Here is a 20,028-nt window from a genome sequence, read left to right as displayed (position 1 = left end):
AGAAGGCTTTCCGAGGGACTGGCGTGTGCGTATTTGTACACGTGTCTGCGAGGCCTGGGGGACAGCCTGGCCACCTTCGCCAGGGGAGGCGGCCAACATGGCCACCCGAGAGGGGAGGCGGGACTTCCCAGGACAGGTGGCATCCCCCAGGGACGTGCAGAATTGCTGGGCACGGATCCTCTCTCTTCCCCGTGAGCCAGTGGAGCCCCTCCCCACACCTGAGGGCCTCCGCGCCCCAGAAGTTCCGGCGGAAGCCTTTGGGACTGGGCTGCGGGCCGGGCCTAGGGGAGCGGTGCTGGGAGCCAATAGCCCGCTGGAGCGAGTGGGACCGAAGAGTTGCCTTCTGCGAGGCTCTGGGCGCTCAGCCCAGCTGAACGAAATGCTGAAGGCAGAGTCACCGCTCAGCGGGCTTTGTCCCCGATGGTCTGGGTCCGAGTGGCTGGGCAGTTGGTTCATCAGGAAGGACTTCCTGAAGTGGCTGGTGGTGGAGATGAATATGGGCTGCTAGTCTCCAAAAGGGTCAGGGAGCGAGCACGTCCTAACCGTTTGCTTCCTCACGTGGCAGCTGGCAAGACAGGTCTTGACTCGATTTATTGAATTGAGGCCTGACCCTTCCTGCTAGGAAGCGATGAGAGGAGTGGAAGGTGGAGGCTGCACCTTGAGGGTGGCGTGAAGTTTGCAGTCAGGTCTGGCGGTTGGCCTGTCTTCTTCCCGATGCCTCCTGTGGCTTCTACTGACGTGCCTTTCCTCCTGTGTTTACCTGTGGACGTTTCCTGAGCGCTTAGATTGTGTCAGGCAGGCCCTGCGCCGGTGCTGGGAGGCGGCTCCACGTGGGGAGGGCTGTTTTCCAGTAGAACTCTCAGCTCGAGTAGATCTGAGGTCAGTACGCAGCGCATCAGGCAAGGCTTCTGGAAGAGGGGGAGCTTGACCTTAGGCTGAGAGGCTGGGAGCGTGTTCCAGGCAGGGGGCGACTCGTGCAAATGCACACAAGCCAGAGGGACTGGGTGTGCTTAGGTGTCACGTTACCTCCAAACGGTTCTAGCCAGAGCGCACGGAGGAGGGTGGTGGTGGCAGACGCTGGAGGAGTGGCAGGGGTCAGATCCCGCAGGTGTTTTGGGTTGTGCTGAGGAGTTTGGACTTAACCTGCAGGGCAGGTGGGGAGTGGCCACTGTGGTTTCAAGCACGTCCTCTCCGTGGGCGCCTTCCTCCCTGAGGCCGCTGAACCGGGGCTTTGGTCCTGGCTTGGCCCTGCCCGTGGATGTGCGTGGCACTCTGAGTCTGTGCAGGTTTCCCAGTCCTGCAGCACAGGGGATGGCGCCCCGTCAGGTTTGGCGGGACAGTCTGCCCACAAGCAAAGCGTAGTCGAGATGTGGGGACAGTGAGAGTTGAGGTGGTGGCCCTCCCTGCCTGGAAGTCTTTGGAAGGGTCTTGCCTTCAAGGCCAGGCTCTTTCCAGTCTGTCCTCTGTGTCCTCTTCAGGTAGAGGCCTGTTTTTTCCTGACCCCATCATCTGTTGATGGAACTGTGATTTCAGGAAACTCATTCATGTATTCATTCTTTGCACATTTATTTCAGGAACTGCCGTTTGCCAGACATCGGGCTGGCTCTGGGGTAGAGAGTTATAAATCACAGCTTCTGCCCCCATAGGACGCAGACAGTTTTAAACAATGAGAATGAAGGGGGCGCCTCGTAGCTCAGTTTGTTGAAGATGCTGCTGCAGCATTTTGCAGGAGTGTCTGATTTAGTTGGAGACAAGCCTTGGTTATGTCTTTGCTGCATCTGAATAATGTTGGTGGGCGGAAGGCCAGATGTTCCTGTGGCCTGGAAGTCGGTGACCGATAAGAGCCTCCAGAGGCGGTTTGTTTACAGGCAGTCCCTGCTCTGCAGAGGGGCTTCACCTTGCCCACAGGATGGCTCCGTTTGATGCTGGGGTCACCCTGGAGAGTTGCTCAGGGCTCGCAAAGCCCATTCGGCTTGGTGTCTCAGTTGTCATTCTTCCCAACTCTGTGGATGAGGCAGGGCTTTACCTCCACTTAGCAGAGGAGGGTCTGGAGGTTCCAAGAGGCACTCACTGGCCAAGGTCATTCTGGGGGTTTGTGGTGCCCTTGGTGGACTGCTTGGCTGGTCCTGGCGCGTGGGGGGCTCGGCCCTCTGTAACCTGCATCCATCTGGCTGGCCACATTGGTGCCATGCAGCTGGATCCCGCGTCTTTGTGAGCCGATCAGCCTGCTGCTGGCACTTACAGGCTCCTGTTGGTCGGCTGCCCGTCCGTTTAGCCTGAGCAGCACTCAGCACGTACGTGGGCACGGAGCCCATCAGCTGATAGCACTCTTTTACACCCGATGGCTCCCAGCCCAGCTTGGCAAGGACGGCCTGCCAGCCTGCCGGAGGGCTGACCTCCCTGCCTTTGCTCGGGGCTGAGCGCCTTCTGGCAGGCTCTGGGGTGTGCTCTTGGCTGGGGGAGGCTCTGTGAGGCAGAGTCAGACGGTAATTACTTGGGAGACAGGAAGATTTAGCTTCTGAGGCGGCAACACAATACTATCTTGTTCGCGGAGGCGGCTGACTTAGAAGATCAGCAATTAATTTTTTATTACGTGCAAACTACTCTTCAGTTCCGTGGAAGCAAACAGTCCTCCCACAGCGAGGGGGGCAGGCTTCTGCCTCGTTTAATCTCTCAGAGCGCTGTCTGTCTGCTTTGGAGCCGATGGGGTTGCCTCTGAGCCCGTGGGGAGGATGTGCACACACCAGTGCTCTGGTTCCCATCTGCTCCTCCTGGCTCCTGCCTGCTCTGCCGTGCCAGCGTCGACTGCACTTGGGTCGCGGGAGTGCTTTGCCTTCCGTTTGGTAGGACTGATGAAACGCAGGCCCCTCTCTCTCTTAGGAGGGGTAAGCGGCGGCTCGCTGCTTTTAGAGGAGGCTCTTCTGAGTCAAAGCTCATTTTTTATGGCTCTTTTGGGGAAGTTAGGTTTGGTTTTTGCTAGAGTGAGTTGAGAAGAGTCACAGGCAACTGTTATTGGTATTTCTTTTGGTTTGGGCATTTTGATTGTTTATTAGAGCTTAGCTGCAGTGTCGCAGACATCCCAGTAGGGGTCGCCACCAGGCTAGTGGAACTGGAATCTTTGAACAGAGAATTTCAGTAACAGAAACGTCCTTTCTCTCCTTCCATCTATTCAGTAGGCTGGATTTTCTTTTCAAGTTTTCATAACTAAATAATTAGGACCTATGACGGGATGGATTTAGGGCAGAGCCTGGCAAGTTTTGTCTGTCAAGGGCCAGGTAGTAAGTATTTGGCTCTCGGTGGCCCCTGAGGTCTGTGTGGCAAGTACTCAGCTCTGCTCTGGTAACACAGAATAGGGCTACGAGCTCTCCCTTTTCGCCTGGGACATGGGGCTTTTCATGCTAAAACTGGGATGATCCAGGACACAGCAGGACCATTGGTCATCCTGTGGGAAAGCTGCCGCAAACAGTCTGTAAAGGAATGAATGTGGCTGTGTTCCAGTAAGGCTTGACTTCCTGAAAACAGGTGGTGGGCTGAGTGGGCCTGAAGGCCATCGTGTGCTGACCCCACTTTAGGGTACAGGGCTGGCCACCCAGCTCAGAGCCCTGCTGTCTCCTTTCCCTACAGCTTCTGCGCACACAGGATCGTGGTGATTGCTTTCTTTCCTCTTCTCTGGTTTGGGAGAATCTGGTCGCGGGATGTGACCCTGTTTGAGGCTTGTTACTGGAAGTGCACCTAGTGTGGGATTGGGGCCCCTCGGTCACGGGTTCACTGCCTGCCCCGCTGGTCTCACCTTGCACAGCCAGGTCTTGTTGAGGGCCTCTGGCAGACGTCATCTGCTTGGCGCGGTATCCACTGTGCAAGAGGACCCGGGAGGCACTGACCGTTCACGTAAACGGATTGCAGAGGGAAGGTCTGGACTGTGGAGAGGCATCAACGATGACCTACCCTACACAGGGACCGCCTGAAGATGAGGCAGGCCTGGGGTTATCTCAGGGATGTATTATGCTTTGGTTAAGAATTCTGAAGGGGAAGGCCTGATACATCAGCTCTTGGGGCTGAGAAATGTGTGTCTCTGTCTAACCTTCTTGCACTGGGAGTTCCCAGGAGTGGGGCTTGTGATCGTATCTGTTCAGTCAACAGCTGTTTGTTGAGCGATTACTGCGTGGCAGATGCTGAGTTGGAGATGCCATAGAGAACAGGATACGCATGGTCCCTGTGCCGACGCTGACCCAGCACTGTGATGTCGCACGGCGCCCAGGGGGCTGGGGCTAGGGCTAGGGGACCAGAGCAGAGGGCCTCGCCTGTTCCAGGGCTGGGGAGGCCCTCTGGGAGGGAAGACGGGCTCTCCGAGAGGTGGCGGACTGCCAGAGCCGGGCTGGACGGGTGAGGGAGCTGGGGTGGGAGAGCTCGGACACAGACCTCATGCTCTCCTCCCTGCGCCCCCCGTTCCCTGGAGTCTCCAGGCCCCTCCTGGGGAGGGTGTGAGCCTTATCTCTTCTCGGCGCCTCCTCTCCAGGCTGCCCAGGGCTCTCTGCCTCTGCGGGTTGCTTAGGGGTTCCTGTCTTCCTGCTGCGTGAGCCGGCTACCGCTCCCTCGGTGGGTGGCGAGCCTTGTGTCTGTTTGTACAGTAAGGAGTTGCTTTTGTTTCCATCAGAAACAACCATGGTTTGGAGCACTTCCATTTACTGACAGCCCTTGCCAAATTAATTTTATTTAATTATCTCCCAGGGCTAAGCTTGAATACATTTTGTGTTAAATTCACAGTTTTTCCCTTTTCTAAACGAAATGGACTTAATATCCTTGTTAAAATCTGATTAAAACTAAAATTGAGTTTTTTGAAGTCTGATTATCCCATGAAATGGAATTTTTAAACCTAATTATGGATGGATTTGCATGTACTTTTCAGCACCATTGAAAAGAAAGTTGAAATAAATTTATTAATGACATCCTTTTCTGTCATTTCCTTGGGGCATGACGTTAGCCTGGAGCAGAGGCAGGTGGGGGACAAAAGTTACCCTTCTCCCCCTCCTGCCTCAGAAGGAGTTTGTTTCAAGCTTTACCCCTTGGAGAGTTGATCCCCAGGGACTCGGAACTCAGTCTCCTTCCCCTCTGTGCAGTGCTGCTCTCCCGGTTTAGTGGCTGACGGCCTTTCTGAGGGTGCACACGAAGTCCTGTCTGTCTCCCTAAACTCGAAGATCTTTATCGTTGAGGGGGAGGGGATAATGATTGCAGCCTCTGGGGGCCTCCCTTTTTACCTTTCTAATTCGTAAGATACCTCCATCCTAATTCTGAATTACATTAGTGTTATTAAAAATAAGGTAAAAACAAATTCCCTCTTTATAACCACTTGGAAATGAACAAGGGGTTTTCATTGCGCCACCTCCTTTTTCTTTGAGAAACGCCACTGTTCGAGAAAGGATTGTTCCCTGTGTAGTATCTCAACTCACGCTGCCGGCGCCGACTTCCTAACGGTAGTGGAGGTCACAGATCCCCGGCCTGCCTCATCTTCAGGCGGTCCCTCTGTAGGGTAGGTCGTCGTTGATGCCTCTCCACAGTCTCGACCTTCTCTCTGCGATCCATTCACGTGAACAGTCAGTGCTTCCTGCGTCCTCTTGCACAGTGGATACCTCGCCAAGCAGATGCCGTCTGCCGGAGGTCCTGGTGACGGGACGGAGGAGGCGAGCCAGGGCACCCATGCGGTCTAACAGGGTTGGTCCAACTGAGCCCCAGCAGACAATTGCTCTGCAAGGATTTAAGAGTCTGGATTTTTTTTTTTTTTATTGAGTTATTGATAGGTTACAATCTTGTGAAATTTCATTTGTACATTAATGTTTGTCAGTCATGTTGTAGGTGCACCACTTCACCCTTTGTGCCCACCCCCAACCCCACCTTTCCCCTGGTATCCACTAAACTGTTCTTGGTCCATAGTTTTAGATTCCTCATATGAGTGGAGTCATACACAGATGATCTTTCTCGTGCTGGCTTATTTCACTTAACATAATTCTAAGAGTCTGGATTTTTATATGAAATTTTCTGATTTTAAAAACACTGCCTGCGCCCAGTAAGCCATATTTTGAAGATCACCAGTTTGCGGCTTGGTGAGCTGCAGGGGTGCAGCCTACGTTTCAACCACGTCATCTGCCACCCTCCCACAGGCCTGCGTTGTAGCCACACTCACCTCTCTGAACCTTGTGAGCGTCCTAAGCTCTCTGCCCCAGACTGTTGGCCATGCTGCTTCCTCTTGGGGACGCCCTTCGGTTTCTCCGCGTGTGGAATTACAGGAGGCACGGGGCATAGGTGACACTTCTCTCACTCTTTCAGGGTTGAGAAAGAGGCTCAAGCGCACCTAACTGGTGAGGTCCAAGCTCTTTTCTTTTTTGTTTTGTTTTTGCTTTAGCTGCTAGTGGGAAAACTTGTCTTATGTGCGTTTTATGAATGGATGCATCAGGAGCAGAGGCCTGGGGCTTTGTGTTCAGTCTTGGTGACGGGTTAGGAGTTGAGGGTTTGATATGGGGCTGCAGTGGAGGCTGATAAGCCACCGTTTGCTGGTTCTTTCTAACTCGACCTCTTGGGAGCCACTTCAGGCCGTCCTGGAGAGTGAGGCAGTGTGTGGGGAGGAGCCAGGACGGCAGAGGGTGAATTCCAGGAGGCGGGGCCGCTGGGAGCCTGTCAGGAGCTGCCTGCCACACTGTGTTTATTTGACGGACAAAATTAGAAACAAAAAGGAGTTATTCTAATGGTTAAAAAAGAACAATTTTAGTTATGATAGCACAGAAAAATTGACATGTTTAAAGAAACTAAATATTACGAGTATTTTAACCTAAAATTCTGATTTACAGTGTTTAATTAACTCTGAAGTTTGGGGAATGACCTTATTGTGGCTCGTGAGTGAGTTTTGTGCGGGTTCTCCTGGGAGGGTTCTCTGACTCCAGTCCTGTGTGCGAAGAGCCCGATGGAGAGGACCTTGAGACAGCAGACCCTCTCCCGCCTGCCCCCTGCCGCGCCCCCTTCCCTCCCGAGACGATCAGCGCTGACGGCGGGACACGAGGCCTCCGGGTGTGCCTGTACAGACATTTTTACAGCTGTTATTTTTTAAAAAGCAGGTTTACTGAGGTATGATTTATATATAATAAAGCTAGCCTTTAAGGTGTGTACGATTCTATTCAATTAGACAGGTGTAGAACAGACATGTAACCACCGCCAAAGTCAAAGTGCGGAACGTTTCCACAGGCGCTCAAGTCCCCAGACGCTTTGCAGGCGGTTCCCTGGGTCTGCTCTGGCCCCTGGCCACAGCTGCTCTGCTTCCCGCCACTGTGGCTTTGCCTCGTCTAGAGTGACGTGCAGACACAACCACGCGGTGTGTGGTCTCTGTGTCTGGCTGCTTTCACTTAGCAAGTGTCTTCTCAAAAACCTTCATCCCTGTGGGTGTCTGCAGCAGCAGTTCGTTCCTTTTTACGTCGAATGGATATACCGTAATTTGTATCCACTATCTGGCTCTTGCAAGGAGAGCTTCTGTGAACTCTTGTGTACAGGTCTTTGTACGAGTTTTCAGGTCTCTTGGGTAAATACCTAAGAGAGGGGTTTCTGGGTCATATGGAAGTATATTTTGACTTTGTGAGAAGCTGTCTCACTCTTTTCCAAAGTGGCTGCACTGTTTTGCCCCTCCCACCACCAAGTCTGAGGCTTCTGGTTCTTCCTCGTCCTGGGCAGCACTCTGTCAGTCTAATCTTAGCCGTGCTAGGGGGCGTATAGTGGTATTTCACCGGCCTTATTCCTGTTTCCCTGGTGACTAATGATGTCGAACGTCTTCTCATGTGCGTACTTATTTGATATCCACGTATCTTCTTTTGTGAAGTGTCTTTTCAAAGGCTCTTGCACACTTTTTAATGTATTGTTTGTCATCTTATTATTGGGTTTCAAGAGTGCTGTTTATATTCTTGATGGAATTTGTCAGATGTTTGGTGAATATGTTCTCTCAGGATGTGGCTTGCCTTCTCATTTTCTTAGCAATGTCTTTTGAAAAGGAAAAGGTTTTAATTTTAAGTCTGATTTGTTAGTTCTTTTCTCTAATGGTTTGTCCTTTTTGTGTCTGCCTAGCTGAAGCTTCTAGAAGCTTTCTAGGTTTAGCCTTTATGTTAATTTTGAGTTAATATTGAGTGTGGTGTAGTAATAGTTGAGAGTCACTTTTTTTTTCAATACCATCTTTTCTCCTTTGAATTACCTTACCACTTTTGACAAAAATCAGTTGACGTTATATGCCTGGGTCTGTTTCTAGACTATTCTTTTCCCTTGATCCATATGTCTATCCTTTGGCTAGTACAATAGTGTCATTATTACTCTAACTTTATAATAACTTTAAAATAAATTAGTGATGCCAAGCAGTGAGCTCACTCTGCTCCCTGCGATCTGAGCCAATTGATCACGAGTTAGGGAGGAAGGAAGTTCCATTAGCTGGCATGGTGGGGAAGATGGCAGACTGGTGTCTCCAAAAGAACCATCTTCAAGGACTACAGAATCTTGAGGCAGTTATGTAGGGAAAATGGGGAGTGAGGAGGGGTCCAGGGATGTTGGTCTCCAGGCAGGACGGGCTCCAGGCATCATATTGTTCCATTCTTCTGTCAACTGTGATGTTGACAGAATACCTTGTAGGTGTGTTTCCCGCCTATGGTCAGCCTGTTCCTGGAGAGGAACTCATAGAACAAAGTTTTAATTTATCAGGCTATTGGGGAGCACATACGTAAGCAGAGGCCATAAATCAGGACAGCATGTGATTTTTTTGGAGTACGTGCAGAGCAGCAAGTAGTCACACAGAGGAGGGGCTGGGGCCGTTTGGCGTAACAAGATGGCCTCACTTATGCTCACTTACATTAGGAAGCTCTCCAACTTTTTTCTTTTTAAAAATTCTTTTAGCTCTTCTAGTTACTTCACATTTTCATAAATTTTGACATCTTTCAGTTTCTTTTCTTTTCATGTGCTTTCTATTTCATTCACTCACTCATTCGTCCGTTTCTTTTTGCTTGTCTTATTGCACTCCCTGAGACCTCCAGTACAGTTTTGAGTAGAAGTGGTGAGAATCCATCCTTGGCTTGTTCGAGTCTTCACGTTTTCATCAGGTGTGGTGTTGGCTTTCGATTCTTGGGAGATGCTGTTGCTCAGGTTGAGGATGTTTCCACTGTTCCCTGTTTACTGAGAGTTATTTTGTTTTTTTTTTTTGAAACCATGAATGAGTTTGGAATATTACCAGATGCTTTTTCTACATCTTTTGGGATAATGATAAGGTTTTTACTCAATATTCTGTTAATATAGTTAGTATGTTAATTGATTTTTTTCCCAGTGCTAAACCAGCCTTGCATTCCTGGGATAAACTCCACTTGATCGTGATACCTTATCCTTTTAATATACAGTAGATTTGATTTGCTAATATTTTAAGTTTTTGTTTCTGTGTTCATGAGGAATATTGTTTTGTGGTTTTCTTTTCTTGTGATATCTTTGTCTGGTTTTGGTGTCAGGGTAACTTAGGCCTCATGAAATGAGTTGGCAAGTACTTCCTCTACTTCTGTTTTCTTGGAAGAGTTTGTATAGAATAGGCATTATTTTGTCCTTAAATGTTTGGTGGAATTCACCAGTGAAGCCATCTGGGCCTGTAGTTTTCTTTGTAGGAAGGTTTTTCCCACAAATGCAGTCGCTTTAATAGAGAGAGGGCTCTCCTGGTGTCTGTTTCTTCTTGAGTGAGCCTCTCCCCCCCGCCCCCCGCCTTCTCTCTCTTCCCTCTTTTCCTCTTTACTCTTGAGTGGTTATGATCCTCATTTGAAGTAACAAGTAGGGTTACTTTCTCAGTTGCTTTTTACTTGTCTCGCTCTGGAGTCTTCCACACCCTCGGTTCTCAGCCTGGCTGTTCTTGCCTGGCTTTCCCCACCCTGCTTCTCTCTCCTCCCAGACGCAGTGAAGTGGTACACAGAGCATCTGGCTTGAGCTGCCGAGGTCCCTGGGCCAGAAATTCCAAATGTCCCACTCTCTTTTAAAAAGAAAAACTCGCTGTTGGCAATGCTATCTGGTAGCCTTTTTCTCTTTCTTTTTGCAGTTCTAAGAAACTGAACTGACGGTCCGTGCGTGTTTTTAAGTAGCCACGGCCCTTTCCTGCATGGGACTGCCCCCACAGGCCATCTAATGTGCTCAGCCCGGCCCGTTCCCACAACTGCTGTTTATGCGGCTTGTTTGAGGTTAGAAATGACAACACGAAGGACCGCCCTTGTTCCTTGATGTTAAAAATGAGCGGTGGCCTCGGCCTCACGGGTAAATGCTGCCTCAGCGCGGTGTTCAGGTGCTGGCCGCCTTGATTTGGAAAGGCCTGGAAGGGCTGCAGCTGTGGCTTTCCCCTCATGTTTACCTAAGAGTTTTATGGTTTTGACTCTCATGTTTAGCTCTTTGATCCATTTTGAGTTTATTTGTGTATATGGTCTTAGGTAAGGGTCCAAATTCCTTCTTTTCTTGTCCGGTTTTCCCGGCACCATTCGTTGAAAAGACTGTGCTGTCCCCATTGAATTGTCTCGGCACTCTTGTCGAAAGTCACTTGACTGTGTGTGCGAGGGTTATTTCTGGGCTCTCGGCTGCCTTCCCCTGTCTGTCTGTCTCTATGCCGGGACCACTTTGTTTTGATTACTGTGGCTTTACAGTAAGTTTTGAAATCGGAAAGTATGAGCCCTCCAACTTTGATCGTTTTTTCCAAGATTGTTTTGGCTATTCTGGGTCCCTTGAGATTTCGCATGAGTTTTAGGCTGGGTTTTTCTATTTCTGCAAAAAACGTCATTGGGATTTTGATAGGGATTGCGTTGACTCTGTAGATTATTTTGGTTAGTATTCATATCTTAATAATCTTGTCTTCTACAAGCGAGAGTTCCTTAAAGGTTAGTAGTAGTGTGGAGTCTGAAAGACCCAATGAGCCTTCCAACTGTTGCATTCGCATTCATCGCTGTATCTTGTCCTCTGAGGGGCATTTTATCGAGTATGATTATGTAACATTGTACACTGGTCATTTCAAAAATACTGGTTCACTGAGTTATGTAGGTCTTCTAAATGTTGTCATACTTTATTATGCATCGTAAAAAAATCACATGAGCCAACATTGCCACCAGTTATTGAAAAGTCTTTAAATATTAGGGGTCTGTTAAGCTTATGGTGGCTGATACAAGTTAAAAAAAATTCTGACTCGTTTCAGAAGCTTGAGATTCGTATTGGCAACAAGCACTCTTGGTTGTTTTCTTCGACGTAAGCACCCTTGGTTGTTTTCTTCGACGTGAGAAGCTTATTTAACTTGTTTTTGAGAAAGTGTCTGCCAACACCCAAGTTTGAGTAACTATCATTTATCAGTCATTTCTTCAAGTAAAATGGTTTTGTAAAAAGTGGCTAGTTCGGCTTGCAGCTCAAACACACAAGTGCTTTTCTTTAAGACAGCGTCGCACGTTGGCCTGCAGCAGAGATGTTTTACGTTTGCTCCCTGTTTCTTCACACAGTGTGTTGAGGTTACGTTGCGAGGGGTCACGATTTGATAAAGTTAATGTTTTTACTGCTTCGTGAGGGACATTCTTAACCGAAGTCGTCCTTGTTTTTGAGTTTTGTGTGTGCGACCGAGAGGAAGAGGAAGACCGCTGGTAAAGTTGGTGCCGCTGCCTTGGTTCACGAACGCGTCCTACCCGTCGCTGCTTTGTGTCTTCAGTGCGAGTGTCAGCACCGTGAAGGAAAACAGAAAAACGACAGAAGGCGAAGACCGGCGTAGTATTGTGAACCAGCTTTGATCCGATAGCCGCCTGGGAGGGGCCCTGCAGGCCGCCCGGAGAGCTGCGCTCCCCACGGGTAGTCCTGCGAGGCCAGAGGGACGGCTCACGACTGGGACTTAAGCTCGGACGTGATCTCACGTGTGGTTCTGTGGCAGGCTTCTCAGAATACTGTACAAGTGTCATGTGAAAACGTGCTCCCTGTAAAAAAAAAAAAAAAGACAGTAGGAAATTGAAGTGAAAGTTCTTCATATCTCTCTGCTGTTTCAAATTCCACTCACTCTCAGAATGAGTTAATATTCACACTCTGGTGTAAGTCCTCTTGGATAATTCTGGTGTGTGTTCACATGCGTAACAAATGATCTTAGTAGATGATTGATTTTCCCTGAGATTGACCTGCGTGGAATTTCTGGTGTTTACTTCTTAGTAGTTCTCTGGTATTCCGTCACGTGGAATGGATTTAGTTGCTTTCCTGTTAGCATACACTTCAGTTGTTTCCAGCTCTATTGCTGTTACCACTGTTTTTAAATTTTGCCCTGTGTTCTTAAAAAAGTAAGTGACTGTATTCTTAAATCATGGTGCTTTTCAGGACAGACTGTTTTAGGGGACGGTGCTTCCTGTCCTCCAATCTTCTTGCTGCCCCGGGAGCTTTCATTCAGGCTCTCAGCCATCTTTCCCAATAGGCATCTGGGCTCCAGAGGTGCTGCCCGCCTGCCCCAGGGCCCACTGAGCTATGCAGCAGGGGGGCTGGGGCGGGGTGGTGGTGGCAGAGACGATAGTGGAGGTCCCCTGCAAGTGAAGGCTGAGGAACCTTCTTGCCTTTGTCACCTTTAGGGCATGAATCCCCAGTCCCACTAGCTTCCTGGAACTCTAAAGGTTGTTTCTGCTTTGAAGAAACCCGTTTCAGAGATCCGGAAGCATGCCAGATGACTTCAAAGGAGACCTTCATGTTGCCAGATCTAGTTCACTTGCTTGAACAATGGCATTCAGCCTGGTCTTTAAAAAAGGGGAAGTTTTCAATTCCTTTTAAAATTTTTCATTGAGGTAGTAACTGTGTACGCTGTATGTACAGTGAAATGGACAGACCTGAAGTTTTGAAAATGTGCCACCTGTTAGCGCCTCAGTCAAGCTGTAGAAAGTTTCCGTGACCTCAGCAGGCCCTTTCTCTTTCAATCAATTCCTCTCCCCGGGAGACAACCCCCGTTCTGCTTTCTATTACCGCAGATTGGTTTTGTCTGTTCTTTGGCTGTAAAGAAATGGAATTGTACTGCGTTTGCTCTTTAATTGCTGTCTTCTTTTGCCCAGGGCTGACATTAGGACGAGGCGAGAGAGGCTGGGACCTGCCTTGTACAGTCGTGCGTCACCTAATGACGGGACATGGTCTGAGAAATGCGCGTCATTAGGTGATTTTGTCATTGTGTGAACGTCATCGTGTGTACTTACCAAACTCGGTGATACGGCCCACTGCACGCCTCGGCTCTGTCCCCCTGATCTTACGGGACCACGGTGGTCCATGCGGTCCGTAGTTGACTGACACGTCGTTATGTGCTACATGACTGTACACCTTGAGAGTGGGGTCTCAGAGTGACACCTTGAAGTTGGTGCCCCAGCAGCTCTCTTGCTTCGCCCCGTGCCCAGCCCTGCCTGTGCCCAGCATCTTGTTTTGAGATTAAGCCACGTTTTTGGGTTTATCAGTAGTTTATTCTTTTTTATCGTTGAGAGCAGTCCACTCTACGAATATCCCTGTTTGTTTGTCCATTCTCCTGTTGTGGACGTTTGGGTTGTTTCTGGTTGCTGGCTCCTGTGAATACTGCTGCCATGAACATTCATGTTTAAATCTGGTGTCGACCTGTGTTTTGATTTCTCTTGCATTAGTACCAGGTACTGTTGCTGGTCCATTTAGTGTGCAAACTGTTTTCCAGCATGGTTGTACCATTTTACACTCCTACCTGCAGTGTGTGAGAGTTCCTCTTGCACCATACCTTCACCACTATTGGACGTACTGCTTTAAAAAAGTGTCTCATTATTCCAGTGGTGTGAAATAGTATCTGTTTTTGGTTTTAATGCACATTTCCCTACTGACTAATTCTCTAGTGACTGTGTCGCACTCCTTTTCGTGTGCTTACTGGCTTTGTATATGTTATTTGGCAAGTGTCTGTTCTAAGTTTTTTGCAGAGTTTTATTGGGTTGCTTTCTTTTTATTGATTTTTATGAGTTCTTGATATATTCTGTATATGTGTCCTTTATCAAGTATGTGTCTTGCCAATATTTTCATTTAGTCTGTGGCTTGGCTTTTCATTTTCTTAATGTTTTTTAATTGTTGAGATTTGATTCACATCCCATAAAATTGACTTTTAAAATGTATAATTCACTGCTTCTTAGTGTATTCCCAGGCTTGTGCAACTGTTGCCATTCTCTGATTCCAGCACATTTTCGTGACCCCCAGAAGAAACCCTGTACCTTTTGGCAGACACTCCCCTCTCTCCTTTCCCCCATCTCTGCAGCCACTCATCTGCTTTCTCTCTGTGCGTGTTGCCTGCTCTGGGTATTTCCTATACACGGAGTCATATCACATGTGGCCTTTGTGTCTGGCCTTCTCACTTAGCATCATCTTTTCAAGGTTGGTCCACGTTGCAGCATGTCTCTGTACTTTATGCTTTTTATGAGTGAATAATGTTCCCTTGGGTGGATATGCTACGTTTGTGTATCCATTCATCACTTGATAGACGGTTGGGTTGTTTCCAGTTTTGGCCGTTACACCGAGTGCTGCCGTGAGCATTTGTGTACAGGTTTTTGTGTGGACGTATGTTTCTGATTCTCTTGGGTAAAATATCTAGGGCAGATTGCTGGGTCACATGGTAACTCTTTATTTAACTTTTTGAGGAATTGCCAAACTGTTTTCCATAGTGGCTGCACTATTTTACATGTCCATGAGCAGTGTATGAGGGTTCCAATTTCTTCACGTCCTCACCAACGCTTGTTATTGGCGCCCTTTTTATTATAGCCATCTTAGTGAATGTGAAGTGGTGTCTCGCTGTGGCTGAACTTGTATTTGCTTTGGCTTGACTAGCTGAGTAGACTTCAGCGGCCACACACAACATACAGACGTGACCGAATTAGTTCAGAAATATCACTAAACAGGTAAACAACACAACTAGCAGCAATAGCAACAAGCCCTGGGGAGGGTAGAGATTCGGGTTTCCAGAGTTGGCCACATGATAGTCTTTGAAACTTCCATCTTTCAACAACTTATGAGACAGGCAAAAAGACAAAGTATAACTCATATGCAGGGAAAAAAGCAATCAATAGATATAGAGACTATCAATAAAAAGAAATTATAAAAAAGAACCCAACAGAAATTGCACAGTTGACCAGCACAGGAACTGAGATGCAAAGGCGCGGGCGAGCTCAGCAGCAGCCCTGAGAAGTCAAAGGGAAGGCCCAGCGACGTGAGGCTGTGGGTGGAGGTGACCGGGATGGGGAAGAGGAGGACAGGTGAAGAGAGGGTGGTGCCTTGGCCGCTTCTCTGCAGCATCGTCCCGGACGTCCTACCAGGGCAGTCATGCAGCAGAGGAACTAGGAGACATCCAGCCTGGAGCAGAAGACGAAAACTGTCTACAGACAACGTGATTTTGTATGTAGAAAAACCCAATGGACGCACGCACACGCTTCTTAGAGCTCATAACCGAGATCAGCACAGTTGCAGGATACAAGATGAGTGTTTACAAGATCGGTTGTGTTTCTTCACACTGGCTGTGAACAGTCTAATGGAAACGATTATCCTTAGAGATGCTTTGTCTGGTTTTTTAATTGCCTTTATATCTTTGCTTTGGATGCCACAGAAACAACCCAATTTCCTCGTCAGTTGTGTTATTCTTATTATAAAACCTCACCAGACATTTCACATTTGAAGATTATCAGTAATAAAGTTAACCTTAGCCATTCAGTCTCTGATGTCTTAATAGTGTTTCTTGATTTTGATGAAATCCAATTTATCAATTTTTTCTTCTGCTGTTAGTGGCTTTTGTGCTTTAAAGAATCTTCTCCCATTTCATGGCTGCAAATTAATTTTCCTGTTTTCTTCTAGAAGCTTTCTGTTTTAATGTTTTTTGTACAGGTTTATGACCCATCTCATGTTTGATCTGAGGCTGGAGTCAATGACGGTTCACTTTTTTACCCCTATTGTCAAGTTTCCGTGCATTTTTGGAAAAGTTACACCTTTCCCTTTGAGGAGCTCTGTCACTATTGTCCAATCAGCCTACTGTAAATGTGGTGGTCCATTTCTGGACTCTGTTTAATTCCACTGGTACATATCCATCCGTAGGCCAATACTGTTACTTTCTTGAGTGCTATAGCTTCATAGTAAGTCCCGAAATCTGGTATTGCAAGTCTTCTAAATTTATTTTCCTTTCTTAAGATTGTTTAGCTGTTGAAGATTATCTTGCTTTTCTATAGATGCATTTTAGAAATAGCTCATCAGGGCTCACCTGGTGGTGTAGTGATTGAGTTCGTGCACTCTGCTTCGGCAGCCCTGGATCCGCTGGTTCAGATCTCGGGCATGGAGCTACGCACCGCTTATCAAGCCATGCTGTGGCAGGCGTCCCACATATAAGGTAGAGGAAGATGAGCACGGATGTTAGCTCAGGGCCAATCTTCCTTAGCAAAAAGAGGAGGATTGGCAGCCGATGTTAGCTCAGGGCTAATCTTCCTCAAAAAAACAAAAAGATTGTCAGTATCTACAAAAGACGCTGTTATGTTTTTTTGATTTTGCATTAAATTTATAGATCAATTTGGAGCAAAGTGACATCTTAGCAATTTCGACCCTTCCAATCATGGTATAGCTCTCTGTTTCGTTTTTTACAGTAATGTTTTATAATTTTAAGTATAGTGGTCTTATATGTTGTATTTGTCTGTTCACCTGGAGATGTCAAGTATTTTATTTAACTCACTAATTAATGAAGGAACTGGGGTCTTACAATGGTCCGAAGTACCATTCAAAGCACTGTGTGGTTAGTATCAGAGAGGGACTCCTGGGGTTAGTGTACAGAGAGATGCCAAACTGGGGACACTGTCAGTATCCAGAGGGCGGGAAGCAGCTGCGTGCCCCAGGATGGAGTTGATGTTTCTGTGACACGAATCACTTGCGTTCCTATCAGTTTTCTTCTGCTTGCCGACTTGTAAACTAGCTTAAAGATGATGAAAGTTAGAAATAACCTTAATGGGTAAGCTAGACAGGTCACAGATCATCTTTTTTTTCCCACTTAAGTTTTTCATGTTGCCTCCCTCCTTGTGATGATAACAGTCTCAAAGAAGGATTATTCTTGATCACAGAATAAGGCCGGCCTCAACAGGCTTGACCTGATTATTCATGTAGTTGGGCTACGGGCGTTGGGGTACCACACAGGCCTTCTCCTTGTCTTTGCAAAATCCTAGAACCACGCTGTTGTGGTCACTTACAAGATTCACTTCTCTCTGGAAATTTGCGTAAGGGATCTCAGATTGGATTTCTAAACTTCCATCATTTGCAATCTCAAGGCTAGGAAACCAAGCCCAGTAAATTCTCTCTACTGGTTTCCTGTGCCATAGCTATATATTTGGGTGAATTCCTCTCTTCTTGAGGTTCCCCCAAATATCCTAAGATTCCTGGCCTTTACGGCCCATGAGGCTGGGGCCCCATAAGCCAGGTGCCAGGCTGCTTTCCTAGGGGTTTGTCGGCATTGCCTGCATCTTTTGACCCTTACAAGTGGTTTGCCTTGTTTTATTGACTGAGCGTTGTTCTCAAATATGACATGCCTGGTTAAGACATTGATTGTACAATTTGTCTCATTCTGTCCCCTTAAAAAGGCGGAGAGATTCTTGTGGAACCTATGCAAATGAGCACATTGCCGTGAAAAGTAAGGAGACTCAGTAAGAGTTTCTGAATTCTTGGCTGTCAGTGAGGGCCACGTATTTGAAAATGTTTCGTTTTCATCAACTTGCAGGTTAGATAGCTTATGAAGAAAGAGTAATAACTTTCTTAAGTATCCAGAAAAGAGAAATTAGAACCAACATCCACACATAACTTTGATAAAATTAGTTCTGTGTAATTCTTACCCTGTGGGATCTGGGGTTAGCAGAGGCCTGAGACCATCTGCTTCCTGACTGAAAAGGAGGAGGAAGTCCTCACTGAGTCTGCTGGTGTGTCCGAACGTCGTCTGGATGCTGTCACCTCAGAGGCCTGTGCCCCGAGCCTGCACCCTGAGGGGCTGGTGGTTTGGGACGCCTGGTCCGGTTCCTCACCACGAGCCTCTGAGACTCCGTCTCTGACAAAGATGCAGCCGCTCGCCCGTAGTTTGTACACAGCTTCCAGGCAGGCATCTGAGTAAAAACTACCCACAGACGACAGACCTTTAATGGCTTTGGTTAATTAATACTGATAAATTTCAAATGTGAAATGTCTGATGAGGTTATAAATAAGAGTAATGCAGCTGACAAGGAAATTGCGTTGTTTCTGTGGCATCCAAAACAAAGATATGAAGGTAATTAGAAAATTAGGCAGAATATCTGTAAGGATAATGATTAAGCTTATTTTCAAAGAAGTCAGTAGATGTTAACATCTGATTTATCAAAATGGATGAACATAAATTTTTTTTTGAAGATTTTATTTCCTTTTTCTCCCCAAAGCCTCCCAGTACGTAATTGTATATTCTTAGTTGTGTGTCCTTCTAGTTTTGTGGCATGTGGGGCGCCACCTCAGCGTGGCTTGATGAGTGGTGCCGTGTCTGCGCCCAGGATCTGAACTGACGAAACCCTGGGCCACCGCAGCGGAGCATGTGAACAACCGCTCAGCCACGGGGCCGGCCCCTGAACGTAATTTTTATAGAGAAATCAATCTTGAGATATAATGGATAATAATCCCAAGACAAAATATCCTAGGAATGTACCAAAGAATATCAAATGATGAGATTCAGTAAGACGGGAATAGAGCCTAACCATTGTTATTTTTATAAAATTCCATGGGTGAGTCTGAACGCATCCCCAGCTGAGAGCTGCTGTCCTGGAAGATGCTGGATGCCAGTTAAAGAAGCATGTTGTGGCTCATCAGCATCTTAAATGACAGCTGCACTCGTGACCATGACACTGTGCGCTTGCTGCCTGACGCCACCAGGCAGGGGCCCTGAGGACTCTGATGTGGGAACCTCGACGGAACCTTGACGTAAGAGTTTTCATCCGTGTTTCTCCCGAGTTAGAAACCTGTTGTGGAGTGCAGAGGCACTGACAGATCTCCAGGGACTTCCACTGGAGCGGACGGTTTCCGGGGTACTGACAGCATTTTACTCACACACGTTCGTCCCGGAGGACTCTGGGCAGCCCCTGGGCTTCACGACTCTTGCCACGCAGCTCACCAGACAGTTATTTCTAGCGTATCTTTTTGTAATGAGATCTTGCATACCTTTTGATAAATTTAATCCTAAATATTATATTTTTGATGCTATTTTGAATAGAAGTTTAAAAAATTTCACTTTCCAGTATTTGCTGCTAATCAGTGTATAAGAAAAGTAATATTTTTTTTAATATATTGACTTTGTATCTTGCACTCTGCTAGATTTACTTTTAGTGCCAGTGAACTTTTTTTAGATTTTTTTAGGATTGTTCTATGTAAATAATAGTGCTGTTTGCAAATAAAGACAGTTTTACGTCTTCCTTTTAGTCTTAAGGCGTTTTCTGTCTTCTCTTGCGTCATTAACTGGTGAGGACCTCCAGCACAATGTTGAATAGCAGTGGTGATGACAGACAGCTCGTTTTTGTTCATGACCTGAGGGGAGAACAGTCAGTATTTCACTGCTAAGTGTAATTTTAGTTGTAGGTTTTTTAGAGATGCTAATTTTTTAGGTGTAGAATGTCTCAGAAGATAATAGATTTCTTAGGATAAAGAAGAAAATAAAGATGGCCTGTAATTCCACTTTGCAAGGAGTCTTCCTACACGGCTAAAACATAATACTGCAGATGGTTAACGTTTTTCTCCAACATTACAGGAAGGCATAACATGCACAGTAAAATTTCTTTTCTTAACCCAACTTCCAGGCCTTCTAGGCAGAAGTAACCAGTCTTAGCAGCATCTCTTACATCCTCAGACGTGCTCAGTTGGTTTCCAGAAGGTTTACACTGTGTGCAGGACCTGTGCTCATCACTCTTGGTTCCTTCTTGGTCTTGGTGACTTACGCCTTCTCTCATTTCTCTTAATCAGCATCTCCAGATGACTGTCATCTTTATTAGA

At 47.1% G+C, this 20,028-nt stretch overlaps 1 protein-coding gene across 7 annotated transcripts in view; it reads left to right on the top strand.

Annotated features, from left to right (window-relative positions):
* MAD1L1 (mitotic arrest deficient 1 like 1) overlaps positions 1–20,028 on the top strand; it is a 420,727-nt gene that overhangs the window by 34,368 nt on the left and 366,331 nt on the right. The window contains exon 1 of one of the 7 annotated variants that reach the window (XM_070231378.1): positions 6,144–6,353. The exons of the other annotated variants lie outside the window; for them this stretch is intronic. The gene's annotated coding sequence lies outside the window, so the exon portion shown is untranslated. Of the gene's footprint in view, positions 1–6,143; positions 6,354–20,028 lie in introns of those variants that run through there. 7 annotated transcript variants of the gene reach the window in all.

The sequence above is a fragment of the Equus caballus genome, chromosome 13, assembly GCF_041296265.1.
Source record: "Equus caballus isolate H_3958 breed thoroughbred chromosome 13, TB-T2T, whole genome shotgun sequence".
NCBI lineage: Eukaryota > Metazoa > Chordata > Mammalia > Perissodactyla > Equidae > Equus > Equus caballus.
Note: the sequence above shows the minus strand (reverse complement) of the source record. Positions and strands in the feature narration are given on the sequence as shown.